General features: G+C 39.8%; 1 protein-coding gene across 1 annotated transcript in view; it reads right to left on the bottom strand.

The window, feature by feature from the left end:
• Positions 1–14,218, bottom strand: part of PLCL1 (phospholipase C like 1 (inactive)) — a 194,261-nt gene that overhangs the window by 168,069 nt on the left and 11,974 nt on the right. The window lies entirely within an intron of this gene.

The following is a 14,218-nucleotide window of genomic DNA, read 5'->3' as shown; positions in this document are numbered from 1 at the left end:
ATAAGACTCCCCCATTTTTTGGGACTCCGATTTAAGAAAATGGGGGAAGATTTATCCATGTAAAAGACACCCCCAAATTTTGGACATTAGTTTTTAGGGGGGAAAAAACCTAGTCTTATACATGGAAAAATACAGTAGTAGGTGGGCGGATCAATGGCCTCATTTTCCTCCAGTATTTCCACCCCAAGTATCAGCTTCTCAAAACGTATTTAATTTGTACCATCAGTTTTTATGCCTAAACATTTGCTGTGCTGAGCAACAAAACAGCCTCAGCACACACACTTGCAGAAAGACACAGGATTGCAGAAAGACTAGCTGATTCACATAGCCTTTCATTAGATTTCTTGCTTGTACATTGGTTTGCCAGTCTGAAATAAAGCAGAAAGATACTTTGGTTTGGCCATCTCCTTTTCTTTCCAGCCAAAAAGACTACCTCTTTTTCAGCACCTCTGGACATTAGTACAGCCAGCAAAAGTGGAAGAACACATAATTAATTTCCACCTTTGATAATGTCTGAAGCCACTTGCTCTCTCCCAAGACAGACACCCAGGAGCATCAACATGCTGAGCTGAACAAAAACAGCTAATTATAATCTATCTGACTCAGAATTCAACCCCTGCTGTTCAGGAAAGCAGCAAATTCTGCCATATTTTAACTTTGCATCATTGAAGTAAAATCACTTTTAGAGTGCTGAAAAATGGAACTGTCCTTGCCCCTTGTTGTGTCACATGAAAGCAAGTGTCAGTATTGGCAGAGGTATCTCATTCTGAATAAAGTTCAGACTCAACCACTTGTAGTTGGGGGAATACAAAAAGGTGTGCAATGCTGTGCACCTTCAGACATTGCAATATCCAATTCTTGTTGTTTCTTATGTGTCCAGCAGTAAGTTATAGAACTTCCATATCCATTCTAGGTTTTAAGGCAAAACATGCCTTCTCTCTCGTTTCTAAAACATTACCAGGAATTAAACCTGTTATCAGCATCAGCCACAGGTGACACTCCTTAAGAGATCCTGTTGGGCGTAGCCACTACCAAGAAAAAGGATTTCCATGTGGTAGTATAACATAAGAACACAGAAAGACACACACTTTTGTAGTCAATTCCAATTGGCTAGCCAAATGCTAATATATTATTGCTTATATATTATATATATTGTCCTACTGTATATTTTGGAAAGTTGTTTTTATGCATTTGGACACCTCTAAAGATGCGGGTGGTGCTCCAGTCTAAACCACAGAGCCTAGGGCTTGCCGATCAGAAGGTCGGCGGTTCGAATCCCCACGACAGGGTGAGCTCCCATTGCTCGGTCCCAGCTCCTGCCAACCTAGCAGTTCGAAAGCACGTCAAAGTGCAAGAAGATAAATAGGTACCGCTCCGGCGGGAAGGTAAACGGCATTTCGGTGCGCTGCTCTGGTTCGCCAGAAGCGGCTTAGTCATGCTGGCCACATGACCCAGAAGCTGTCTGCGGACAAACACCAGCTCCCTCGGCCAGTAAAGCGAGATGAGCACCACATCCCCAGAGTCATCCGCAACTGGACTTAACAGTCAGGGGTCCCTTTACCTTTAAAGACATCATAACCAAATTTTGTTGATGGTTGCCTATATCAAGGAGCACACTATTATCTCTGTTGGGATACAACTGGGTGCTATTTTGAATCAAGATGACAGACTAAACTGTTCAAAACTGCACTGATTTTAACCACTGATTTCACACAAATATTTAATAAGCAAAGTATTTTGTGCACACATGGGGTTCTGTTGGAAAATGGTACCCCTGTGTCAACTTTTCCATCTCACCACTAAAACGTGGGAAATGACATCCTTTTGTCATACATTACTGGGTAGTGATGTAATGCAGGATGAAGGGATGAAACCTTCACATCTAAGAAAAAATGTTGCTGAAAGTTATAGGTAAGAACTTCATCGAAAGATATCAATTTCAATGGCAGTCTTTGGTCATATGAAAGATAGCTTCTATTCCTAAGCCATGGAATGAAACCTTGATTCTCCAGAACTTTATCAGATATGGGCAGCTGGGCCAGTAATGCTCACTTGTAATCCAGCTTTTTGAACAGGCAGGCTATGGAGTGTCATATGGGAATGACCTAAGCTTCCTGTTTATTAAATCAGGGGTAGCCATCTAGATGGTGCTGTATTCCACTTCACATCAGCCACAAACAGCCTGAGAAATGGCCAGGAAATGGGAGTTGGAAAAGAACGCATTAGTCTGTTTTTTGCAATGATGTTTTGACAAATATTCCTGTTCTTATATTGCTATTCTCATCTTGCTAGCCACTTTGAGAATGTCTGTGTCCCATATTCTAGTTGTGAAGTGGGAAATGCAGGGAAGCAATGTATCTATGCTAAATGAAAACTTCCCTTTGAGCTTTCATACACATTACAAAACTGAAGGGAACACAGGTCTTTGCTGTTGTAATAACCAAAAGGATCAATGACATTGACAAAAAAGTGGTACATATTGTAATACAAATTAACAACAAAAAGGAGTAAGGAGAAGATGGCGGCAAAGAAGCAAAGGAAGAACAAGAAGGGAGAGATACTAGAATATGCCTTCAAAAGGTAAAATCATTTTGATTAGCCTTGCAGTCTTTACGTAGACAAAAATCCTCCCTTAAATCTAGATCCAAGGCAAAGGGAGTCAAACTTCTTGTTTGAATAAAACTCTGGGGATCTTTTTAAAGTGCTTGCATATTGAGCTCGAAGAGACAGAACAAACTCACAGATTTTCTCACCAGAGGATAACACAAGGCATTCTCTGCTCTATATGTTAACGGCTGAAACTAATTTATCATCCCAGATGGTATTGTAGGAAACCTAGCCTGAGGGACACAATATAAGAATTAACTAGATGCTCAGTAATTAAACAGCTTCAGAGACTTGCCTCATTTGTATCATGCCAGCCATTCATAAAGATTTCACCTTCCTTGGGACTCAGCAGCCTGCTAGTTCGATTCAAATGCTCACTTACGACATTACTATCTTGAAGAATGTTTTCCTTTTATAGTCATCGAAACCAGCTTCTGACACACAGATTTATACAAAGAACGTGAAGCCCTAACTAAAATCTGCTTTAAAAAATACACAATTGTAATGTACAAGTTAATGGAATGATTCATCACAGTGATGAATTCATGCTCTTGTCCTTAGGCATCATGCTCACATTTTACCGGGTTGGAAAAACAAATACTCAAGTATGATGTCTTTATAAATATTGAGGTTTCATGACTCTCTGGATGAGGCAATGAGGTAATAACACAAAGCTACTGTTTATTTGAATTAGGAATCCGCCTGCTTCTACTAACTCCAAAATATTTTGTGTTGTGGGGTAGCGTTTCTTCAGATGAAAAATCAACTGAAGGCCGACCTCTGGGTAACATTTTGACACTTTATTTTGACAGAAACATGGCTAAAGCTACAGATTTTTAAAAGGGGGGATGATAAAATTCATTAATGGATTTTAAACCAGGCAATTGTTCCTTTTAGAGATACACAGATCAGACTATTTCCAGTTCATGTAAATTTTGTATGTATTCATTCATAAGTCTGTTACGTATATTTGAATACATAACAGTGCATGCATGGCAAAGTGCAGTTTATCCAAAAGTACACATTTTTTATGTTTTCTATATTGATAGCTGTATTGGCAGAACTGTGAAATCCAAAGGATAATTGTATCTTGATCTGTACACACACACCATGCATTTAAAGCACATGACTTCCCCCAAAGATTCCTGGGAACTGTAATTTGTTAAACTCTGTGGGGAAACTAGAGTTCCCGTGATTCTTTTTTGGAGGGGAGTAAATGTGTTTTCAATGTATGGTGTGTACCAGGGGTAGGCAACCTACGGCCCGTGGGCCGGATGTGGCCCAATCGCCTTCTCAATCCAGCCCATGGATGGTCCAGGAATCAGCGTGTTTTTACATGAGTAGAATGTGTGCTTTTATTTAAAATGCATCTCTGGGTTATTTGTGGGGCATAGGAATTCATTCATTCCCCCCCCCAAAAAAAATATAGTCCAGCCCGTCTGAGAGACGGTGGACCGGCCCACGGCTGAAAAAGGTTGCCGACCCCTGGTTTGTACACTGCCTTCATCCAAGAGGTGCAAATTAGGTAAATTAATTTAAAAATGCAGTTTAAACAAAATGTTCCTCCATCCCTACTTTGTTTCATCTTTGCATGCTGATTTTTCAACCTCTAGCAGAAGTGATGGGTATTTCTAACCACAGGGGCCAGTTCACATTTAACAAGCTGGCTGCTTTTTTTTCTTCACATATTATCTCCTCTCTCTCTCTCTATCCTGGTAAGAAAATGACATTGAGAAGTATCAGTATAAAGCCAGGCTATATTTGGATTCTTATTTATTTTTCTAAAATATTTATGTCCCATTTTTCTCAGCTCACAAGTAAACTACCCAAAAGCAGATGACATACAACTAAAACACTAAGGTCAAACCAAAATAAAATAATAAATAACACAGAATGCAGCAGGCAAAAAGTTCCAGGGAGAGGAGAGGAAAACCAATCAAACAACTTGCCTAAAATTTAAAAAAGCTTCCAGGAGTTATCAAAACATTGTAAGGGTAGGATTCAAATGGATTTCCCTGAGCAAGGATAAAGATAGAAGTTGAATCACAGAGTTGGCAAGGACCTCAGAGGTCATCAATGTAGGAAATTCACTAATACAATATCCTGGGCTGGTGGCTCCCAATCTCCAATGAAGGAGAATCCAAACAGCAGAACACAAATCCAGGCGAGCAAAAGTCTGGCATGTATTTGTTTATTACATTTATATCCCACCTTTCCTCCAAGGAGTTCAAAGTGGTATGTACATTTTATCCTCACAACAACCTCGTGAGGGAGGTTAGACTGAGAGACTGTGCCAAGGTAACCCAGTGAGTTTCAAGGCTGAGCAGGCATTGAACCCTGGTTTCCCAGGTCCCAGACCAACACCCTAAGTACAAACTCCTCAAGCCAGAGTCATGAGTGAAGTCCATTAACTTTCCGAACCACTCCATTTTGTTGTAGTTGCACCAGGTGACCACACTAGGAACCCTGTACTGTACTAGAAGAAGTGAAATGACTGGTTGCTCCATTTCATTTTGTATGCTGATTTACACTTAACACAGAGTACAGCTTGCAAGGTGTTGCTGAGGACAAACCACATGTCTTTCAAAATCCATTATCATGATTGGCCTTTACATCCAAGAAGGGGGTGGGATCCCATTATTTTTTTAAAAAAATCCATCACACCTTGTCATTATGTATTGAGCAGGTTAACTATCCATTTGTTATACACAGTTTAGCTGAGACAAGAACAACAAAGAATATCAGCACAGGAAAAGGTCCCAACAGAATTAAAGTGGTACCTCGGGTTACAGATGCTTCAGGTTAAAGACGCTTCAGGTTACAGACTCTGCTAACCCAAAAATAGTACCTCGGGTTAAGAACTTTGCTTCAGCATGAGAACAGAAATCGCACGGCTCAGCGGCAGCGGGAGGCCCCATTAGCTAAAGTGGTGTCTCAGGTTAAGAACAGTTTCAGGTTAAGAACGGACCTCCGGAACGAATTAAGTTCTTAACCCGAGGTACCACTGTATTTCATAGAGCCCTGTGTTTATAAACCAGCAACGTTCAATGTTGTCGACAATACTTTTCTCCTCACAGTGATGGAGCAGCCAAAAACGACACACTCCAAGTCAACAACACTTATATTTCCCCCAGAGGAAAAAAGAATTCTGAACGGTAATCCTGCCGGTTCTTGTGTTCAGGTGACTTCTGCTTTGCTACTCTAAATACAGTTTTGGGAGGTTAACATTTACATATGCTCAGGCTTCACCATGATCATTTTCTATACAGGAAACTTATTCTTTAAAACAACAACTGAGCTGCAGTCTATTATTTGTCTTGTCAACAAGCAGAGCCATTATCATGTTTCCTCTAATAGCAAAGTCAGGTGGTTTGAGTTTGGAAACAAAACAAAAGCATTCAAGAACAAGGTTGCTGATACATATGGGGTGGGCAACCCTAGGTTTGGAGAAGTGAACATTTGTAAATTAAAAGGACTGAAACATACACACACAAATGAAACAGCCCTGTAAGCTTCCAGAACCTTCAAAAATTTGAGAACCTAACAATATGAAAATACTTGACTAACTCGTCTTATTGTCTGAAAAGGAAACTTTCAGCCTCACATAGGAATTCCTGTTACAGGTAGGTAGCTGTGTTGGTCTGCCGTAGACAAAACAAAATAAAAAAATTCCTTCCAGTAGCACCTTAGAGACCAACTAAGTTTGTTATTGGTATGAGAAGAAGTGTGCATGCACACGAAAGCTCATACCAATAACAAACTTAGTTGGTCTCTAAGGTGCTACTGGAAGGAATTTTTTTATATAGGAATTCCTGTTGATGCTGCTTTTTGTAGCAATCTTCACTACTGCACCCACACTGGTTTTTGACGCAACAGGCTGGAGCATTTGCTTTACTTTTTAAAAAGTGCCTGTGCGCACAAAGAGTAGAAGAGGAATGTACTGGGAAATGAGAGTTGCTCTTGCTTGTCCCATAGTGAGAATGCCAGCTTTCATGCTGGTGACAACCCCTCAGAAGTGGGCATGTCTACATGAGAATTAGTTTCCCTTGCGCTTTGCCAGACAAGGAGTCATGTGCATCTCAACAACTTGGGTAACCAAGGCACGCAAGAGAAATAAACATTTTAAAACTTATTTTGTATCAGCAATATTGTTTGAGTAGAGAAGAAATAATCCATTGTAAGATGATGCAAATTCAGGTTACAATCCTTCATCAGTTACATCTGCTGAAACTTCCTTGCTTCAGTGGAATTAAACAGGCAGAACTGGGCACAGGATTGCAACGACAATTATTCCTGCTGCCAACTAACACTAACTTCCCATAATAAAATTTCTAACTGTGGAAATTTTTACATCTCACTTGTGTTTGTCTACTGCCAGCAAATGTAATCCTTTAAACCCGACCTGTGATTTAGCTCTGCTGAAAACACATAATGACATTTCCAAAGCATTTCCTAAATGCATTCAGTCAACTGACCTGTCTTTTTAAATCAATACTTCATGACTGAAGCTTTAGTTGTCGCAAAGTCCTTTTTAATACAAACAGGATCAAGGATTGAAATGCCGGAAAGATCTTACTGTTTGTGCCCAACTGGCAAGAATTTTCCTCTTTCACTACACTAAAATTGTAGAGCGAAAAATCGGTGGGTTTCTACAGTGAGGGTTGGCAGCACCAGGCTTCTGCTGAGACCCACACCTCCACAGGGGGCCGATTGGTGACCTGCAGAGCCTCCTAGCTATCACTTCCTAACTCCTTACCCTCCCCAAAGCATGACATCCTCCACTTGCTTTGCCCTCTTCCTCTGTGGTTGCAGAGATTGGGCCAAGCAGGAACAAGCAAGTGAATGGGCAGCAGTGACACAGGTGGGAAGTTGAGCCCATTCATAAGAACATAGGAAATTGCCTTATACCATCAGATCACTTGTCCATCAAAGCTCAGAACTGTCTACGCAGGTGGCGCTGTAGTCCAAACCACCGAGCCTCTTGGGCTTGCCAATCATAAGGTTGACAGTTCGAATCCCCACAACGGGGTGAGCTCCCGTTGCTCTGTCCCAGCTCCTGCCAACCTAGCAGTTTGAAAGCACACCAGCGTGAGTAGATAAATAGGTACCGCTGCAGTGAAAAGGTAAATGGCGCTTCCGTGGCTCTGGCACAGTGTCCCATTGTTCCAGAAGCAGTTTAATCATGCTGGCCACATGACCCGGAAAGCTGTCTGCAGACAAACACTGGCTCCCTTGGCCTGAAAGCGGAGATGAGTGCCACACACCAAAGTCAAATTTGATTGGACTAAACCATCCAGGGGTCTTTTACCTTTACCTTTTCTGCGACTCTCCAGGCAGAAAACATTCCTGACCCTACTTGAAGATGCCAAGTATTGAAAAAAAGGATCATATGCATACAAAGCAAGTGTTCTACTACTGTGCCATGGCGCTTCTCCCTGAAAGTGGAGGGGTGGAACCAGCTATAGCATACTCCTTGTAGTAGTAGAACACATGAATTCATGTCTTTAACTCAGAGTCATGTGGGATATTTTAGAGATATGGTTCCTATAATTCCGATGTGCACTGCCCTGATCAGAACTCCCTCAACTACTGTGCGGATTGGAAGGTAATTTCCTCCGTATGTTGTACTCTCCAAATTTTATTACACAACTCTCAGCTCAAAAAAATGCCAAAGTACATCGAAATAATATTTTAGTTCAAAATATATTTATAAGAGATGGATCCATCCACTCTTAACTCCATGTCCCACAGGCAAATAAATGCTTAAGAGAGTATATATCCTGTCTAACATTCAGCTGGCACTACAGGAATGTAAGTGATGTTATAGGTCATGAATGCTTTAACATATTGGTTTGTTGAGCTGCAAAATAAACAGCACAGGCAGAAAGTATTTGCAAATGTTATAGGAAAAAGAACATAATGAGTCAACTTCGGCCCATTGGTTTCCGCTGCCCTGCAAAGGCCAAGGTTATCAGCAGTGAACAAATTCAAGGGGAAGTCATTGTACTCCATTAGCTAAACTGTCATTTTAATCAAGGAAGCACTGGAGCACAGCTGACTGAACAGTGCACAGACTGTTAGGGGTGAGGAGAGGACTTTGCGCTCAGAAAGAGCAGGGGAAACACCTTGAACACTACATTCAAATTAGCCTAACAGTGTGACATGGATTACAGTTATGCATTCATGTTATACAAAACCTCCCTCTCTCTAGGCTTTTGTATAGTCTCATAGTACATAGGTGAACAATAGGTATTTCCTTAACAGACACCGATGTAGGAAGCACATACATCTGTCTAGATGGGGATGATCCAATGCCCTCTGCAAGACTCCATATTGCTCACGGTGGTGCTTGTATGTATTATAGCAGGGATAGGGAACTTGTGCTCTTCCAGCCTATTGTTGAATCACAGCTCCAATCATCCCTGGGTCATTGGCCATGCTGGCTTGAGCTGATGGGAGCTGGAATCCAACAACATCTGAGGGCCACAAGTACCTCACTTCTGCTATATAAGTTTTAGTCTCTCTCTCTCATGCTGCCTGAAGAACAAAAACAGGAATAGGGGGAGGCTGCTAATTGAGCAGATAACCTCAGACACACCCATATCAATCATGCTCAAGGTACATTACCTATGGTCAAAACAATGACAAACAGGATTGCAACCTTGACCATATGAATAGCTGCAATACTGAGCAAATGAACAACATTCTGAGGGAGAGATGCTGAAGGGGGAAACAATGAGACTTGCCTTTTAAAAATATATACATTAATTGCTAGAGTTTATGGCTGGAAAGTGTTTGCTCGTTTTTAAGTGCTTCAATGTTAGATGTGAAGGCAACAGGACAAATTACTCAAAGAAGCCATTAGTGGCTATAGAAATATTGATAAAGTATATTTTTAAAAACATCCTAGTGACAGGATGTAAACCTCAGCTAATGGTAGATTCACTAGCTGGTAATAAAGTAGAAATTCAAGATCATCCTATTATAAACCTCTCTGCTCTCAGTAAACTTCCCCCATTATTTATAAGTGTCCTGTGCGGGAGCCCTGTTGCTCCATCTACAGTACAATCTTCCCCTCAAACCCCATGGCGATCCCAAAATGTATACCTATGCATAGTTAGCAAAGTCTTCTCAGAGATTGATTGGTTTGATGCTCTTCCCCATATTGTGGTTCTTTTCAGTCCAAGTAGCAAACCATTCTAGCTTTTTATTCACTCTCTTACACTGCATGCCCATCTCTGCACATCTGAAAATAAATCAGTATGGTGGGGTAGAGAATACAAGTGGTGTTTTTAGTCATTTTTTCCAAGACTTCCCCCATCTATTGCCTAGAGATGACAGATCACACCACTGGAGGTTGTACAAACTTCATGTGACGAATAACACGTATTTTAAATCATCTGAAACAGGAATGGAAAACCTATTATCCTCCAGATTATGTTGGATCACAACTCCCATCATCTCTAACTTTTGGCCAAAAGTTTTGAAGGAGTCCAAAAATAGTGCCACCATTGCAGCATGAAAACAAATGTTCCAGCACTTAAATTGATGAGGTGGAAAAAAAAATTGGACTGTGGCAAAACGGGAACAGTTATTTCAAGTTCCCGACTCGGTGAACCTGCAAGGACTCTGGAAAATTTATCTTTGGAAAGAGAAAGTAAGTTTGTCCCCTCTTATCAGACTGACTTTAAAAAAAAGAATCTGCAAAGTCTATGCATAATTCTTTATGTGCAGATAAGTGAATCTTTGGTTAAGGAAAATACGGAACCCGCATGTATGTATATTTAGGACAGGATTGGTGTACTGTTTTTATTGTTAATATGACAGTGTTTCTTTCTCTCTCTCGCTCTTTTTCTTGTATCTGGGGGGGGGGGGGGGAATGCATGAAGAAGGTCATACATATCTTTCTTAGCCAAGCCAGGGAGCAACCAATCCTCACCATCTATTCCCTTAAGGCCATATTTTAGGTACTGTAGTTGAAGGCTTATGTGGATTTAGGACAGAGCTGCTGAAATGCCCAGAGCAAAATGGATAGGCTTTAAAAAAGAAAAAAAAGTTCTTGTTCATGGGCAATGGAAAACATATAAAGTGATGGGTTTAAGACCACTGCCACAAACACATTGTTGGCTTAGATGAAATACTGACTTAGCTTAAAATAGAATTTGCCATATAACAGGGTAAACACAAGTTAGGCTATTGCTATCCACACACATCAGAATACAAGTCTGCCCCAAAGTATCAAAACAACTCCATTTGGATGCACCCATTGATGTGGGATGGAAACTTTTCTGCAGAATTGTTTTCAAGACAGAACACTTTCGTGTGTGTGTGTGTGTGTGTGTGTGTGTGTGTGTGTGGATTTTCTTTCATTTTACCAGTTTATTAGGAACAATGAATGAATACCAACTGGAACTACAATAATAGGCAAGCTGGGGAGTTTCAAAATTTTAATTTATGGTTTTCAGTAATGTTTTTCAGATGATTATCCCTAGCAAGTATGCCAGTCAACATATCATGCACAGTTCTTCAGAAGGCTAAAATTTATTAGTGTGTCATAGTACCCAGTGCCTTTGCTTTTATTCTTAAAATTTAAACAATGGAAAGGAAATGCACTGTAAGACTTAAAGCACATTAAATGTGCTTAAATTTTCCCTCCCAAATATTTCAGATCAAATGTTTGCGGTGTACTGGGTTAAAATATAAAGAGGGGTACTTTTTAAAGGCTTTGTTCACTAAATACAAGCTAAATATGACCACTCCCCAGGGCATGCAAAAATTTTCCAATGCAAGCTGAACATTTTCTAATTCAAAGTTTTCCAGAACACCCACATCACTAGCTGCCCCTACACTTGTCCATAGGTGGGAAATAGGCATTTCTGAAGTGGAATAGATGCCAATCCAAAGCATTTGGGGTTACATTTAAATTGGACACATCTTCAAAAAGCTTCCCAAGGTAAAATGGTCTCTTTAAAACGACCCATCTCTCTCCATTATTTGTGGTATTACCTGTATATATGGACAAACAAGAGCCATGAGGTGGCACTGTCCAGGGAGTATGGGAAGATGGAACATCACCATGGAGACTCTCTTAACTCTACATGGTGTCAGAGTGTAAAGTAACTATATAATCTCTACATTTGTGGTAAGAGGGAACTGCACACATGGAAAATGTCAGACGTAAATTCCTCCACCAAAGAAATTGAACAATACGTACATGGTATGCGGTAAAAAGATTGAACATGGATACAGACTGGCCAAAATATTGTGAAATTGTAGAATATGATGGTGAAAAGCTGAAACTACAGAGTTTTGAGAAATTGAAACCTAAAGTCCGAGACTGGTTACATTATTACCAGATTAATGAAACTTTTAAGCAGGACAGAAAACTAGGATTTCAGAAGGAGAGGTCAAAGTTAGAAACAGAATTGCTAGAACCCAATACTAAGAATTTGTCTAGAATGTATAATCTGCTGCTAAAATGGAACACACAAGATGAAACGGTTAAATCAGCCATGATTAAGTGGGCACAAGATATTGGTCATGATATCATGTTTGCTGACTGGGAGCAGTTATGGACCACAGGTATTAAATTTACGGCATGTAGTGCCCTGAAAGAGAACATAATGAAAATGATCTATAGGTGGTACATGACCCCAGTCAAGCTTGCAAAGATATATCATTTGCCCAATAACAATTGCTGGAAGTGTAATGAATGTGAAGGAACTTTTTATCACCTTTGGTGGACCTGCCCAAAGATTAAGGCCTACTGGGAAATGATCTATAATGAAATTAAGAAAATCCTTAAGTGGACATTTGTAAAGAAACCGGAGGCTTTTCTCTTGGGCATGGTCGGCCAATTGGTACCAAAGAAAGATAGGACCTTTTTTATGTACGCAACAACAGCAGCAAGAATCCTTTTGGCGAAGTATTGGAAGACTAAAGAACTACCTACTCTGGAAGAATGGCAGACCAAGGTGACTGAATTTATGGGACTGGCAGAGATGACCGGCAGAATCCGTGACCAGAAGAAAGAGACAGTGGAGGAGGACTGGAAAAAATTTAAAATCTATCTTAAAAATTGTTGTAAAATTCCGGAATGTTAAGATGTCAGGGGATTGGACACTAAGAATTACAGCTATAAATCGAAATTTATAAAGCAGAAACTCTTTTTAAAGAGAATTAAATATAAAAATGGGATGAAGAATTGCTAAAAATTTTGAAATTTGGATGCAGTGAAGGGGAGGTTTGGGGAAGTCGCATTATGTTTGTTTTGTTTTTTCTTTATGTTGTAAAATCAATAAAAATTATTATAAAAAAAAAAAAAATACGTACATGGTATGTAAAACTCAATCTGAGATATAATATCCACCGGATGTAGCCCAGAGTTTTGACAAGATAATCACTTCAGGTACCCAAGACCTTATGGTTGTAGGGATGTTAAAATTGTACATGGCCCTGACATTCTATGATTTGACAGTACAGAAATATTCTATTCTGCAGTGCCCTACTACAGAAAATATTCTTTATTATTTAAATTTGCATGCTGCTTTTCCATATAAACCTGCTTCAAATGGCTCAGAATAAAACAAAAAATGGAGAGCCCTACATCACAACAACAACAACAACAACAACAACAACAACATTTTAATTGATATCCTGCCCATCTGGCTAGGTTTCCCCAGCCACTCTGGGAGTCTTACAGCATATATAAAAACACAACAAAACATCAAACATTAAAATACAGAATATACTACACTAAATCATATCTAAATATAACATGACAAATCCAACAATAACTCAATTTATGTTAAAACATTTTTATTTGATTTGATTATTTAATTTCTGTACCACTTGATATATTAAAAATATCTCTAAGCAACAACAGACAACTTGAAACAAATATTCCAAAAATACACTGTTAGATATAAAAATGTTACATTAATACAAAGTTACACACACAAAGACAAACACTGTGTGTGTGTGTGTGTGTGTGTGTGTGTGTGTGTGTGTAAACGTACACACACACACACACACACACACACAGACGTTTGTTGAGCTTCCCATGGGTCCAAAGTATTTACAGCTCTTTCTTCACCCTCTGTCCTCTCCTCCTCCAGCTACTAAAACACCATTTTTAAAAATCTGGTTCTTCTTTCCCATTTTCCTTTCCATGGGCTTGTGCCCTCCAGATGTTTTTAGACCACAGCTCCCATCAGCCCCACAGTCAATGTTGGGTGTTACTGATGGGAACTGTACTCTAAAAAATGGGGGGGGGGCAGCTCAGGAAGACTGGTGTAGCCTCTGTGCTAGTGTAGTGGCTGGAGAAACCCAGCCAGATGGGCAGGGTATAAATAAAAAATATTATTATTATTATTCATATCACGAATTCAGATTCAGATTATGCAGTCATCCTAATGACTATCTGTATCTCTGGCATGCCAAAACGAAGGCATATTTGCAGAAACATCCTTGTAAACTTCAGTTTAAACTTACTGAGGAGTAACAGATGAACTTAGATAGTACATCTTAGTTACATATATTGGGAAGATGTGATTATTCAGATTTTGAAATATTATGCATGTGTCAGCCCTGTTCTGCAATGCTCCTTTGG

This window comes from Podarcis erhardii (genome assembly GCF_964252035.2).
Source record: "Podarcis erhardii genome assembly, chromosome: 1".
Classification (NCBI taxonomy): Eukaryota; Metazoa; Chordata; class Lepidosauria; order Squamata; family Lacertidae; genus Podarcis; species Podarcis erhardii.
This window is presented reverse-complemented; position numbering and strand designations above follow the sequence as displayed.